This window comes from Onychostoma macrolepis, chromosome 05 (assembly GCF_012432095.1).
Source record: "Onychostoma macrolepis isolate SWU-2019 chromosome 05, ASM1243209v1, whole genome shotgun sequence".
Taxonomy (NCBI): domain Eukaryota; kingdom Metazoa; phylum Chordata; class Actinopteri; order Cypriniformes; family Cyprinidae; genus Onychostoma; species Onychostoma macrolepis.
The window spans coordinates 29,706,208-29,719,214 of NC_081159.1; the positions used below are offsets into that span (position 1 = coordinate 29,706,208).

General features: G+C 33.5%; 1 protein-coding gene and 1 long non-coding RNA gene across 3 annotated transcripts in view; one reads left to right on the top strand and one right to left on the bottom strand.

Annotated features, from left to right (window-relative positions):
- cldn15b (claudin 15b) overlaps window positions 1–13,007 on the bottom strand; it is an 89,297-nt gene that overhangs the window by 10,107 nt on the left and 66,183 nt on the right. The window lies entirely within an intron of this gene.
- On the top strand, window positions 1,262–8,210 carry LOC131540377 (uncharacterized). Of its 2 annotated transcripts, XR_009271260.1 has the most exons (6): window positions 1,262–2,430; window positions 2,531–2,581; window positions 2,878–2,969; window positions 3,255–3,333; window positions 4,493–4,607; window positions 6,695–8,210. It is a non-coding gene; the product is annotated as an uncharacterized LOC131540377 (long non-coding RNA). The 2 variants fall into 2 exon arrangements; XR_009271259.1 differs by having other exon boundaries at window positions 1,262–2,581.

Consider the following 13,007-nt stretch of genomic DNA (forward strand, 5'->3'; position numbering starts at 1 on the left):
AAGTAAAACATATTTATATGTTATTTAATTAATATAATACTTGATTGTTTTTGTGAAAACCTGCATATGAACTGTAAATCATGCTTTTTACAGTCATTTAATTTTTAATTTTTTTTTTTTTTTTTGTGCAGGTCTTAAAAAAGGTCTTTAAAACTCTTGAATTTAAGCTTAAATATCCTGCAGATACCCTGGCCTGGCAAAAACCATGTATAATATATGTTTTTTATATATAATTGTTCGGACCTCGGCTGGTGGGGAGGATTCATTACTGGACCTCGAGCTGTTTTAGTTGAAGACCCCTGCCATATATGATTTCCTTCTATGTGGTGTGAGGGCTTACAGTTTAATGCAAATCACTGTATCTATAATATATTAAATCTACAGAGATTAATTATAAAGCCACATTTTATTTTAGATGTTTACCATACCAATTAAATTAAATGCTTACCAGTTTACCAATTAAAATGCTCCATCGGGACAAGACCACAGGAATCAGATAAGCCCTTTACACAATCTGACATGGCTGTGGTTGGAATTGAACTGCGGGTTTCGTCTGGCCAGAGGAGAACTGAGCCTGGTTTCTCCCAAGGTTTTTTTCTCCATTCTGTCACAGAGGGAGTTTTCGTTCCTTGCCGCTGTCGCCTCTGGCTTGCTCAGTTGGGGACACTTCATTTCTAGCGATTATCATCGATTTGGTTGCACAGATACTATTTAAACTAAACTGACTTAGACAATGGCATCTCTGAATTCAATAATGAATTTCCTTTAACTGAAAATTGAGTGTTTAATCTTATCATTATACATTATTGACACTCTATCCTCCAATTTGATACTGTTAAGTGCTTTGACACAATCTGTATTGTTAAAAGCGCTATATAAATAAAGATGACTTGACGAGTTTGTTTAATTTTCATCCAAGTTCCGTAGTGAATGTAGACATATTTAATGTTTATATGATTCAACTTAGATCGCGTTGGAATTATCAGTTTCCATTACGTTAGCCCTATCATCAATGTCTGCAGGTAAAACCTCAGATTTTTCAGCTTTCTAACGCGGAGAAAGCACGTTTTTCACACCGGCCGTGCAAAGGGATGTGGCAACCCATTACGAAAATTAACCATGGTTTTTTTGTAGTAACCGTGGTTTTTGTTGTAGTAACCATGGTTTAACTATGGTTTTTGCAGTAAAACCATAGTAACTACAAAATGAACCATGGTTTTACCACAGTAACCATAGTTAAACTATGGTTTTTGTAGTAAAACCACAGTAACTACATAATAAACCATGGGTTAACTATGGTTTTTGTAGTAAAACCATAATAACTACATAATAAACCATGGTTTTACTATGTTTTTTGTAGTAAAACCATAGTAACTACATAATAAACCATGGTTTAACTATGGTTTTAGTAGTAAAGCCATAGTAACTACGGAATTAATCATGGTTTTACTGCAGTAACCATGATTTATCTATAGTTTTTGTAGAAAACCATAGTAATTGCAAAATGAACTATGGTTTACCACAGCATTTTTAGTAGAACCATTACAAAATAACCCATGGTTTTTCAAAAGTATTAACTACATATTTAGTTATTTCTTACTCTTAAAAAAAAATAGGGCTCAATAAAATAATCATAATTAATCTCATGATTTCTGAAAATGAAACAATCAAATTTGGCAAATGTGTTGTCAGTTATTACAAAAAATACACTCTTAAAAAATGGTTATTTGGCAGGGTGTATGGTTCCATGAAGAACCTTTAATATCCAAAAGAACCTATCCATTGCACAAAAGGTTCTTTAGACTATATAATGGTTCTTCACAATCAACATTTTTGTAAATATTTTTTCTGGAAAGTGAGATCAAGTGAGATAAATGTTCCTAGCTGCCTGGTCCAGAACTCATTCCAGACTCATTTTCTTTTAGTTGTGTTCAATTAAAGCTCAATAAAGTATTAATTTTTAGTTATAAATAGTGTTTAATTAAAAAAACACCAGTAGATCAGTCCTTTTATACTTTTTACTCCTATTTTAATGCTGTTTTGCATGACTCAAAAAATGTATTATGCTTATTTAGCAAAAGCAAAGTTTAGTATAAAAATCATGTTTTAAAATGAAATAAAAAGACTGAGTGATACAAATCTTAAAATATAATTTATTTATTTTTTATTTATTTATCCCACTATCATACATTTTGCACCAATGTATTGGTCGTAGAACTACAAAATGAGTTTCAAATTCGCGATTTAAAGAAAGATTTTAAGAGGTTTATGAATGCTGCATGACCGTGACGTGTTTAAATGGACTCGAGCGCTGAATTCGCGCGCTCATTCAAAAGCTGCAGCTGAGGGAGTTGCCATGGAAACGGTGCGCAACACTGTAACTGACGAACAGTAAATCTCCGTCTCTCCTGCTGTTTTCACTGCTTTCAGGTGAGTTTAGTCCCTAAAATCACACAAATATCACATATAACTGTTCCAGACACTTTCTTACATGTAACTGACATGTTTCTGTTGAATATTTACTTCACAGAAATGTTTTACAGTCTTCGAAAAAGTCTGCTAGCATCTGTTTTCAGATGAGGTATGTGAGGCTAACTCTGAAGCTTGAGCTCTTATTTATGAAAGTTTGGGTTTTTAATCACATCTTTATGTGTAGATGAGAGGTTTTGATTGCTTTGTAAAGGGTTTGCTGTCAGTTTGTCAATGGTTTATTGGAAGTTGTCTAACTTATTTCACCTAAAATATGTGCTTTACTGTTAATGGGTGACGTCACTTACAGAAGCACGAATTAACTGAATCTAACATTAGTTCAAAAGTGCTTTGATCTTTCATGGTAAACAAATATTGATTAAAAAAAAAATTGTTCTGTGGTTTCAGGAGTGATAACATAATCTTTCTACAAAGGAAGAGAAGCTCCAAGATTTTAAAATTTCTGAAGGGAGCTGCTGACAGAAATGCAGAAAACACAGGTGAGCATAGAAGAAATATGCATTCATATGCATTTTTTTCACAACATATTTTCTTATATCACCATGCATCTGTTATATTACAGTTCATTAAAGGAAGGTTTTGACAGGTAGTGACACAAACCTAAATACATGAATGTTAATAATTTTATTTTAAAGAAATTGTTTGTGTATGTGTGTGTGCATGTAATGTTTTCTTTTCTGCATTTCACTTCTGCTCTAACTTGCTTCCTTTAAATAAAGCTAAATATCGTTGGCTCTGTGATAAATTGCATATTATGTTTCTAGATTATGATGGCCGTGCTGCAGAGGAGCGCAGAGTCTCCTGTCGGACAACATCTCTAAGTTGCTATGTACCATGTTACTAGTAAGTAAAACCTCAAACATACAGGACACTACTGTTCAAAAGTTTACTGTTCAATGATTTTTTTAAATGTTTTTTTAATGTGTTTTTTAAGTAAGTATTCTGCTCACCACTACTGTATTTATTTGATTAAAAATACAATAAGAACAGAAATATTGTAAAATATTATCATTTAAAATACCACTTTTTTATGTGAATATATTTTAAAATGTAATTTTTTTACTGTGATCAAAGCTGAATTTTCAGCATCATTACTCCAGTCTTCAGTGTCACATGATCCTTCAGAAATCATTCCAAGATGCTGATTTGCTGCTCAAGAAACATTTCTGATTACTACCTTTGTTGAAAACAGTTTTTGCTGCTTAACATTATTATGGATACAATACCATTCAAACATTTGTGGTAAGAAAATAAAGAAATTAATACACTTATTAATCAAGGGTGTATTACATTTATCAGAAGTAACAGTGAAGACATTTATAATGTTGGAAAAGATTTCTATTTACTAAATTGTTTAATACATTTAATAAATGTTGTTAATTGTACTTTCTATTCATCAAAGAATCCTGAAAAAGGTATCACCGTTTCCACAAAAATGTTAAGAAGCAAAAAACTGTTTTCAACTGTTTTAATAATAAGAAATGTTCTTGAGCAGCAAATCAGCATATTAGAATGATTTCTGAAGATCATGTGACCCTGAAGACTGGAGTAATGATGCTGAAAATTCAGCTTTGATCACAGGAATAAATTACAATTTACAATATATTAAAATAGACAACAGTTCTTTTTAACGTGTAATTATATTTTGCAATATTACAATATATTTTCCCAAAAACACTGTAATGTTTCCAAAATCTTGACAGTTACTGTATAATTGTTACTATATTGCTTAAATACCATTAATTGGATGGATTTGTGGTCCAAGATGCTGGGATAGGCTTCAGCCCCCAAGACCTTAGAGAGGATAAGTGGTTCGGAGAGTGAATAGATGGATGCATGAACTTCCAAAATACTTTGACTTGCTTTGATTTTGTTTCTATTCCGACTGCTGTTCAGCTTAAAAATACCTTTCCATTATCGTTGTTTGTCATTTTGCATCATTATACCTGTGCTAAACCTATTAAAATTAAGAAACTAATGAAAGGTTTTTTTTTTTTTACAGGATCCTATGTACCCAGCCTCAACCATTCATCAGAAGGACTGTGAAAGCAGGAACTCTTTGAACCACCAGTGGCAGTTTCCACGGGATGATAAAGGGCATAGTAGTGGATGATGAGGTACTGACATTAACCTGCCAAAATAGGTTCCTCTGTGACATCGCCGCGAAACCCCCTTTTTGGTTCTTTCTGTCACCTTTTTTTAAGAGTGTAGATGAGTGTGCAGAGATGGGACCAAGTCATTGTTTTGAAAGTCACAAGTAAGTCTCGAGTCTTTGCATTCAAGTCTCGAGTCAAGTCCCGAGTCAAGACAGACAAGTCCCAAGTCAAGTCTCGAGTCAAAATAGGCAAGTCCAAGTCGAGTTGCAAGTCCTCAACTTTTAACTTCAAGTCTTAAACAAGTCATTAGTGCTCTTTGCCCAAATTAGTGTCTCAGTATTAATTCCCATATCAAATTTATAGTAATTTATATCAGGAAGTCGGGTAGAATATGTTTTTACATAGTTTAATTTCATGTGAGAAACTTACTAAAACTACTCAGGTTCAATTTAGGGATTGTGCCAAAATAGGACAAGCAGTGGAGAAAAAATAAATAAACTATTTTATTAGTAACAGAATATCAAAGACAACATAATTTTATAGAAATTACATGAAATACTTCAAAAGTAATTAAAATTAAAAGAAATACTTTTTTTAGAAATACTTTGCATGTGTGCATAAGAAGAATATATGCTAGGTGTTTGTTATATCTAAGCCAATGAGCCATTATTTGGAACCTCAATGAAACGGATTTAAAACATATGAGCAGAAACTCAGAAAGAACCGCTTTGAAAGAACTAGAAGAAATAACTGCTACCATACTTTATGTGAGAGGAAACCTGCAATATGGATGCAGACAAACTCATGAAGACAGTCATTCAAAAATGCTGTGCTACCATTCTTTATAACTAAGAGTAACAAAGACAAAATGTTGTACGTTAAATGTTAAGTATATAATATGCATAGTTGATCGCTAAATTTAGGGGCTATATGTGCTATAGGCTACAGACTGATTTACAATTAATGTGAATTCAATTAATTATCCTGAAAGAAATAAAAGTGAAATGAGTGCCTGGTGAAGGGGGAGAAAAATTTAGTATATTTTATAGTTATATCTAGACTACAATTCACAAATCATTTTGTGAAAGAACACTTCTTCAAATTATATTTTAAAATGATCATTAGGCCAATTGCTCCTTTATTTTTTTTCTTCAAATTATAGCTAATTATTTTGCAATAATAAATTTTAAACCTAGCTTAAATCAAGGTTTATCTAATAATTATTTTGCACCAAACTTTAAACCTTTAAAAATAAGCAGGTTTACATTCTAACCCATCATTTTGATCCTGGATTTAAATAATATTTAAATCTTGATTATGGATTAACTTTAAACTTAACTGAGGTTTAAATGAAAAATAAAATGCACATGCAATTAAAATATGCAACTGATTGAACAAAAACAGTGGAGATCTGACAAAAAAAAAAAAAGGGTCTCAGAGAGGTGTTTACCAATAAAAATGAAAATTAAAGCACATCGAGTAGGGGTCGTGGCGGGATGCGGATCCGTCACTCATGGTCCACCTCGGCGTCGGACAAACAAAAGAAGTGAAGAATATGTTTAGCATTTCACAGCAGCGGTCACGGTGATGATGAGGCGAGCACCAGTGATCTCCTTTCTCCTGCCTGCTCCGTGTGTCTGCTGGGCGGCAATCAAACGGGCAGGGCAGCGCTTTTCACGAGCGGAGAAAGCAACTACTTTTTTTTTCGTATCTCGGTTCTTTTGTTGCAAGTTATGCTATTACTCCATTAATTTATACTAGCATATACTGTATATCAAGCGCTCCCTGAACGCAGTCTCTGGCTTACTGCCAGTCAAGCGCAAGTACGCTGCACCCGTTTAGAGTGATAACGACGCTGATCTGATCAAGTCTTTCCGAGTCACAGGGCTCAAGTCCAAGTCAAGTCTCGAGTCATTGCTGTCAAAGTCTAAGTCGAGTCTCAAGTCTTTAATTATGTCGAGTCGAGTCGCAAGTCATCAAATTTGGAGTCAAGTCTTGAGTCATGTGACTCGAGTCCACACCCCTGTGAGTGTGCAACTGACCAATAACAACTGAGTATTCCAGCAAGTTGTTTATTAATATTGTGTATATATTCTTCTCATTTTTAGGTCCTGAGACCATATGGGGTGAAGATCAAGACAACCAAACCAAAGGTGGACTGTAACCTACTGGACTATATGATAGACTTCATACTGACCACTACTGCCATGTATGCAGCATGAAAAGTTTTTGAAAAGAGGGGCATTTCCTTCACCAAGTAAAAGTGTGGAGGATTCATCTGGCCTTCATCGGCCCCCATGAGGTGACTCGATGTAGAATAAATCAACTTGCTTTAGGCTTGAAATGACTGAAATCTTCTCATGTGAGTTGATATCATTTTAAACATTCTTTAAAGTACTTCTCATTTCTTGTGAATGTATTTTGTTGTATGTGTAAAACTTTTCCACTGAAAGAACCTTTTTTACCTTCATTGATATTGTAATCAAGGTTGTTAATGCGACCTTGATGCACCCGATGATACTGCACACAAAAGCCTGTGTTGGGCTTGTGTTTACAGGTTGTATAAAACTAGGCCTGGCTGCAACAACTAATCGACAATTAAAATAATCATCAACGAATTTGAATAGTGCATCCAAACAAACAGACCGCTCATAATTCTGACTAAAATACACATTTTGCTCAAATATTTTTTTGCTAGAAATTAAGTGTAGGTTTAAAACCCTACATGTAACACAAGTAATCATATTTATGAGAGCAGTAACAGTAAAGGCACTATTGTTGGAACTGTCCATTAATATAATATAATAGCTCTGTTCAGACGAATGATTGTTTGTTCCTCGTACCTCTTACAAGTTAACATTGTGTTTTTTTGTTTAAATTGTTTTAAATTCTGTTTCAAAATAACAAGCAATCTGTTGTTTTTAGGTTTAGAATGTAATGTTTGTATTTTAACACTTTAATGCTTATAATGAACAGCAGAGCCTACATAGATACATTCATTATTTGTTTTCATAGGCAGGATGTGAAATGACATTCTTTAAAATAATGGATTAAAATTATTTTAATTAAAAAATTATGTATATATTTTATTTATTTATTTGTCATCCAATTACTAGTATTAATAAAAAAAAAAAATCTACAAATAAATTGGTTATCCAAAAAAAATTGTTAGTTGCATGCAGCCCTACAAAAGATATTGTTAAAGAGGTCGGCGGTATAATGTTATGTGTGAACACGAAGTCATGTTTATTTGTACAACATGTAATTAATTTCTATAGAGATAATGCATTATTACAGTGAAACAATTAGCTATTTTTATTTTGTAAATTAGCAGAAAACCATCTCTACCACTGCAGTGCTTTATCACTATTTTTTAAATAAAGTTATAGTTCATAGTTCTGAATCATTTTGACATGTGACAACAATATTTTGTTTCAGATGATGTAACTGCTATAATAAAGCCTGTATCATAGAATAGTAGTTCTATGTAGTAAAACCATGGTATCAGAACGGTATGCACCAAAAAACCACGGGTACTACAGTCATGGTTAACTACAGTTTTACTATAGTAAAACCATGGTTAATTTTCGTAAGTGAATTGATGATACAGTAAGCCTTAACCATTGCAACGCGATCTTAAGTAGAATAATATAAACATTAAATAATATAAAGCGTCTACATTCACTACCACTCAGTCTCTGCTGTAGCTCCCGTGACCTAAATTCCCAGAATGCATTGCCGCTGTGACGACACATTCCCAGACTCTTGGCGATTTCGGATACAGCCTACATCTTGGAAGTATGACCCAAATAAGAATTTTCACCGGATATTGTTATCTGAACAAGTAAGTAACAAGTCTGCCACTTTTATTCTAACCAACTGAGAAAAAAAAATCACTACGTTACAATAAATCGCGCTTCCAATGGTGATTAAATCTAACGATCTGTTAGCTCATATCACATCAAACCGTGCAAATTATACTTTGTTCTCAAACTGTTAATGTTACCAACATTAGCATTGCGTGCATGTACGGTGTATTATCCTTGGATATAAGCATTACCGCAGGAAGTAGGGGTGCTGAGGAAAATGTATGGATGGAGAATGGAGTGGATCAGAGAGGCAAAACTACTGACCTGTTCATGACTTCAAGTGCAGGTCAGTTTCATCTGTAAATAAGCTGTAGTTTTGTGTTTGTTTAATTAGTTAAGAATTAAACTGCTAGCAACTCTTAGCAGTAGCAGCCAGATGATTAATAATAGCCTAGCCTACTGTAAACTAAATTACTATCATCACTCAAAATACTGTATGATAAAGGACATCATTATCTACTGTAAAGTTACAGTAGTAATTTAGCAAACAAATGTTATAAAACATAAAACACAACCCTTATAAAAATTCAAACCAAAAACCATGGTTATTTAACCATGGTAACCGCAAATTAACCATGGTTTTGCTACACTAACTATAGTCTTTTGAAATGTGTAGTAAAACTATGGTTGTAAATTAAAACAGATTGTATTCAATCTGCCAAAAAAAAAAAACATGGTTACTATAATTTTACTGTAATAAACCATGGTTAACTTTGGTAAGAGAAAAATATGACTCGTGAAAATGCAATAACATGTATAGTGTTAGGATTTTTCTTTAATAATTACATCATGACAATATATTTATAGTACTAATTTTGACATTTAGGCCATTTAAAATATAGTTTCGCTAAATCTATATTATTTAACCCTCTGGTTGTGTTCGGATTCCTGTCACACTTGCTGTGTTCCCGGTCAAAAATGACCAGACTCCAAACAATAGCTTATAAATCTCTCATTATGCTATATTATCACCAAATATTGGATTCAATATTTTTGTCAACTTGTTTTCTTTCATTTAGGACTGGTTTTGTGTTTCTATTTGCATCTGATTAATCGTAAGCCTCATTTATCTGAAAGTAGGTACCTCATTTTTTGAGTGAAAAAAGCATTTCTTATGAATAATTTTCACAATATGAGATGGAAAAATTATAAAAATTTGCACTGTTTCTCACACTAGTGTGCTTTAAAGTTTAATCAGGAAGTTTGCTTTTAAATGCTTTTATTTTGTACAAAATTGCAAAAAGTCACACTTGTGGTGTTCCCGGTCAAACATGACCGGACTACAAACAATTGCTTATAAATCTCCCATTATGCTATATTATCACCAACTATTGGATTCAATCTTTTTGTCAACTTGTTTTCTTTCATTTAGGACTGGTTTTGTGTTTCTACTTGCATCTGATTAATCGTAGGCCTCATTTATCCGAAAGTAGGCAGTTTGAGTGAAAAAAGCATTTTTTATTAATAATTTTCATAATATGAGATAAAAAATTATGAAAATTTGCACTGTTTCTCACACTAGTGTGCTTTAATGTTTAATCAGGATGCTTGCTTTTAAATGCTTTAATTTTGTACAAAATTGCACAAAGTCACACAAATAGCCGGCCATTGAAAGTGAATGGGGAGGAATGAAAGTAAGAGAAACAGCTAGTGTCAGGAGCATGTTGTGCTTGCAAACATAAAAGCCTTGGACCTGTGCGTGTGTGGAGGCATGTATACTCACGCTATCACACACACACATCCGTCTATGCTGTTACACGTGCATCGCGTACGCCCTAGCCCAGAGTCCTCAAATAAATATTAGTGCTCATTGTTATATATTTTTTTTTGTCTTTTCTAGTTTCTTATTGGTTGAGCTGGGGATATGAGGCTATAAAGTGGAAGGAGTCGGACCCTCTCGCACTCTCTCGACCAGCCACAGCTTTCTCCACAGCCACATCGCCGCGTACTTTTACTTCGTTTGTAATTATAGTCTGGAGCGGGGAGTCCCCGCTTGTTTCTGTTAGTTTAGTTTGTAGCGTGGCCACACAATTTAATGTTTTCGTTCGGGCGCCACACAGTTAAATAACTGTCAAAAATAAATATGATGACCCCACTCAGCGTTTACCAAATAAAGAACTCTCCAAACAAATACAAAGTCAAGAGTTATTATTTCACTTCAGTCATACATACAATTACCAAAAAGATTCTTTCGGGGCATTCATGGAACACAATACACAAGGCAAAATAAAATAAAAAATACATTAGATCCCAGTTTCAAACGAAAAAAATTAAAATGAAAAGAATCAATCAAACTAAGTTCCCAAAACAAATTATATGAGTGGCTTCTTCTAGCTAAGGCCGATAAGTTTTGTGAGGGGATGAGAGATCGACAAAAGCTTTAAAAGCATGGAAATAGCATTATTGCATCTCTTCTATTTTCCAGAATAAAAGAGGGGTTGTGTGCCAGAATAATTTTATCATAATGAATTGGTTTGAAACTTCGTTATTTATGTTGTTCATTGAAAGGGACGAGTGAACGAAATCTGACAGCATCAAAGTGTAATGTTCCGTTACACTCTCTTCCCCCCTTGGAAAGTCCACCCATGGTTGGCATTAAAACCCCAGAAAATCCTCCTCTTCTGAGGATCCCTGAAAGAGTTCTAGCAATGTTTGCTTTTCTTTTCTTTCCACATCTTCAGCTGTGGGGTAGCAACCCAGCAAACAATGACCTGGCGGTCCACCAGCGTTTTTTGGGCGGCACAAATTCAGCGGCTTAATACGGTCGGACCACCGTCGGCACACCATCGGCGAGCCGACCAATCTAAAAACGCCACCAGCAGTTTGCCGCGGCTGGGCCTCCGTCGGTGCACAAGTGGCAAGCGGAGGGTCTGTTCTGTGTTTCTGCTGAGCTCTTACATGACATCTTTGTATTATAAATTATATATATTTTACATTTATGTATTGCATTACATTTTTACAGTTAAAAAGAATCTGAAGCACTGAATAAAAATAGTTATAATTATTAACAAAAGTTTAGTATAAAAACTGCAAGCACATTTTTAAATGAAATAAATAGTTTGAATGATCGTAAAAACAACAATACAAAATCTAATAAAAAAATAGCACAAAAAAAAAAAAAGAATTAAATAAAAATAAAAGTGCTAATTTGTCCCACTATCACGTGCGGGTTGCAGTTTACACCTATGTCATATAACTACAAAACGATTAAAATTCAAAATTAAATACATTTTTTTTTTTTGTTTATGTTCTATATAAAGTTTATTTAAATAGTGCGTGACTGTGACATGTTTTGAGCGTGCTCTGAGTCTCATTCAAACACTGCAGCGAGGGAGTTACCATGGAAACGGGGCGGCAACTCTCCAACTGACAGCTGCAACACTGCGTCTCTCGCTGCTGTGTTCACCGTCTTCAGGTGAGTTTAGTCCCTAAAATCACACAAATATTACATACAACTGTTCCTGACACCTTTCTTTCTTGTAATTGATACTCTTCTGTTGAATATTTACTTCATAAAGACGGTTTAGTGTCTTCGAAAAAGTATGCTAACTCTGTATATTGAGCTCTGATTTATCTTACTTAAGTTTTGACTTTTCATCACACATTTATGTGTAGTTGGGAGATTTTAATAGCTTTGTAAAGGTTTTGTCAATAGGTTATTGGAATTAGACCAATTTATTTAGCCTAAAATATGTGCTGTAACTTTACTGTTAATCGGTGACGTCACTTAAAAGGAGCATGTATTAATTGAATCTAGTTAAAATGGCTAGTTTAATGGCAAACAATTATTGATAAAAAATTGTTCTGTGGTTTCAGGAGTAACACTTCTACAACAGAAGAGAAGCTCGAAGATATCTAAATTTCTGAAGGAAGCTGCTGACAGAGGTGTGGGAAACAGGTAAGCTGAGAAAGCTCATTAAATCACTTCATATATGCAAATATGTAGTGAAAAAATGCATATCACCATGCATCGTTTACAATTCTTTATTAAAGTTATTTTAAGAAGGATTTGACATCCAAACATGAGTGAGTGATGTTAAGATGTATTTTATTTCTGTGATCAAAGATGAATTTTCAGCATCATTACTCTTCAGTTTTACATGATGATTATTCAGAAATCATTCTAATATGCTGATTTGCTGCTCAGGAAATATTCCTGATTCGTATTTTGTTTTGTGTGTATTATTCAGGATTCCTTAATGAACAAAGTTTAAAATGAACAGTGTTTTTTTTAAACAAAAATATTTACTCTCACTTCTCATCAATTTAATGCATCCTTGCTGAATAAAAATGTATTTATTAAAAAAACTCACTGACTGTAAACTTTAGAACAGTATTGTAAAATGTTTATCAGCAAATCTTTTTTTATATATTGTTAATAATCAGAAATGTTTCTTGAGCAGCAAATCAGATTTATTTTTGAAGGATCATGTGACACTGAAGACTGGAGTAATGATGTTAAATTCAGCTTTGATCACAGCAATACATTACAATTTTAACATATTCAAATAATTAAAAAAAACAGTTCTCTTGAATTGTAATATCATTTCAC